Source organism: Dama dama, chromosome 29, assembly GCF_033118175.1.
Source record: "Dama dama isolate Ldn47 chromosome 29, ASM3311817v1, whole genome shotgun sequence".
Classification (NCBI taxonomy): Eukaryota; Metazoa; Chordata; class Mammalia; order Artiodactyla; family Cervidae; genus Dama; species Dama dama.
The window spans coordinates 10,014,390-10,016,600 of record NC_083709.1 but is presented as its reverse complement, the minus strand read 5'-3'; the positions used below and the strand labels follow the sequence as shown (position 1 = coordinate 10,016,600).

At 40.8% G+C, this 2,211-nt stretch overlaps 1 pseudogene; it reads right to left on the bottom strand.

Annotated features, from left to right (window-relative positions):
- Window positions 1-853: 853 nt before the first annotated feature.
- On the bottom strand, window positions 854-1,669 carry LOC133048426 (olfactory receptor 5F1-like; annotated as a pseudogene).
- Window positions 1,670-2,211: the final 542 nt, after the last annotated feature.

Genomic DNA, 2,211 nt, shown 5'->3' with positions numbered 1-2,211 from the left:
TCTCCTGGGGAAATAATTCAAAAACTTAAAATGGAAATAAATTTTAAGTATTTTTTGACATATGTAATATATCAATATCTCTTATTAATATTAATCATGAATTCTGATAAAGAAGACCAAAGGAAAAACTAAATGGACCTTAAAAATACTCTATATGCTTAGATCATATGATATTGTAACTTTTGTCTCTAAATGATCAGGTACTCAGTCATGTCCCACTTTGCTAACCCATGGCAGACTGCAGATCACCAAACTCCTCTGCCCATGAAATTTTCCAGGTAAGAATGCTGGAGTGGGTTGCCATTTCCTTCTCCAGGGGATCCTCCTGACCCAGGGGTCGAACCCTTGTCCCTTGCATCTCTTTCATTGGTCGGCAGATTCTTTACCACTGTGCCACCTGGGAAGCCCAATAATTAATCTTTTTGTTCTCTAACCAAAGTTTCATTAAAACACATCGTACTTTTGAGAACCCAGTGGAAATATAGAACAATTAGATGAAAGTTTTAGAGTTTCATATAAATTTGATAGTTTAGTTTATACTGTTGGATATGAGGGTTAGTTGCTAAGTCATGTCCAATTCTTTGCAACCTCATGGACAGAGAAGCCCTCTAGCCTCCTCTGTTCATGGGATTTCCCAAGCAAGAATACTGGAGTGGGTTGCAATTTACATCTCCAGTTGTATTCATATATTGGATATAAATACAACATGATTACTTAGAAAATATTCTAATGTAATAGGATAAGCTGATCCAGCATTTTAAAGTTCAATATGTACTCTACTAAGTTAAGAAAATGAAGCCCACAGTCACAGTAAGCTTCAACCAGTATTATAAAATTCATTTAGCTCAGAAAATTAACCAAACAATGCCAGAAATGAAGGGACCTTTCCCCTAGTAATTGCATTCCATAAAGCCTTCTTCATTTCACTGTTCCGGAGGCTGTAGATCAGAGGATTCAACATGGGGATGGCCACTGTGTAGAACACGGAAGCCACTTTGTCTTGAGTCAGACAGTAGCTGGAGGAAGGTCTGAGATAAGTGCAGGTGGAGGTGGAATAGAACGGGACGGTGGCTGTCAGGTGAGACGCAGACGTGGAGAACGCTTTGCGCCTCCTCTCCCCTGCATGTATACGGGAGATGGGGAAGAGAATGTTGCAGCAGGAGGTGAGGATCGCCAGCAGACTTCCAACGATATTCACACCAGCAAAAGTGGACAAGATGCTTTCATACAGGTGTGTGTCAGAACGTGAAAGCTTAAAAGTTGGAGGGGTGTCACAGAAGAAGTGATGGATGCCATTGGAACTGCACAATGACAAGCTGCTCACATAACCCGTGTGAACCACAGAGTTCACCAGGCCGCTGTAAAAGCCCCTGCTGCCGTTTTCAGGCGGACCGTCCTGGACACGATCAAGGCGTAAAGGAGAGGGTTGCATATGGCCACGCAGCGGTCACGGGCCATTCACCCAGAAAGGATGCATTCAGTTGTGGCCAAGGCTATAAAGAAGTACATCTGCAGAAAGCAGCCAGCAAAGAAGACGGTTTTCTTCTCTGATAATAAGCATCTTTGGAGTGATGGTGGATGAATAACTAATATCTGCAAAAGACAGGATTGCCAGGAAGAAATACATAGGTGTGTGAAGTTTGGAATCAGTCCTGATTAAAAGGATCATTCCAATATTTCCCAAAACTGTAAGTGTGTAAATCGCCAAAAAAAGAAAAAAAAAAAAAAAAAAAAAAAAGGGATAGCCTGTAGCTCCAGTGTGTCTGCTAATCCCAACAGGAGGAACTCCATCAGCAAAGTACATTTATTTCTGGCCATTTATTGAAGATGCTGCATGCTTAAACTTGTATTCTTTGTAAATATGTCATTGTCCAAATTTCACAAGAAATAGTAGAAATGTTAATGAAGTTACTAACACATGGAAAAAATAAAATCCTGGGATAATATAGTAGAGTAAGCAGCGTGACTATCAGTTCGGTTCAGTCACTCAGTCATGTCCGACTCTTTGAGACTGCATGGACTGTAGCACGCCAGGCCTCCCTGTCCATCACCAACTCCCAGAGTGACTTTAGTAAAGGGGAAATTAGTGGACAAATGAACAAGCATTGGAATTCAATAAGCAATTGCCTGTATTGAATCTGGGTTGTGGAACTCCCTGTTTGCTGGTCAAAGTTCATATAGTCCATTTAAGTTTCTGAAAATGCAACATAT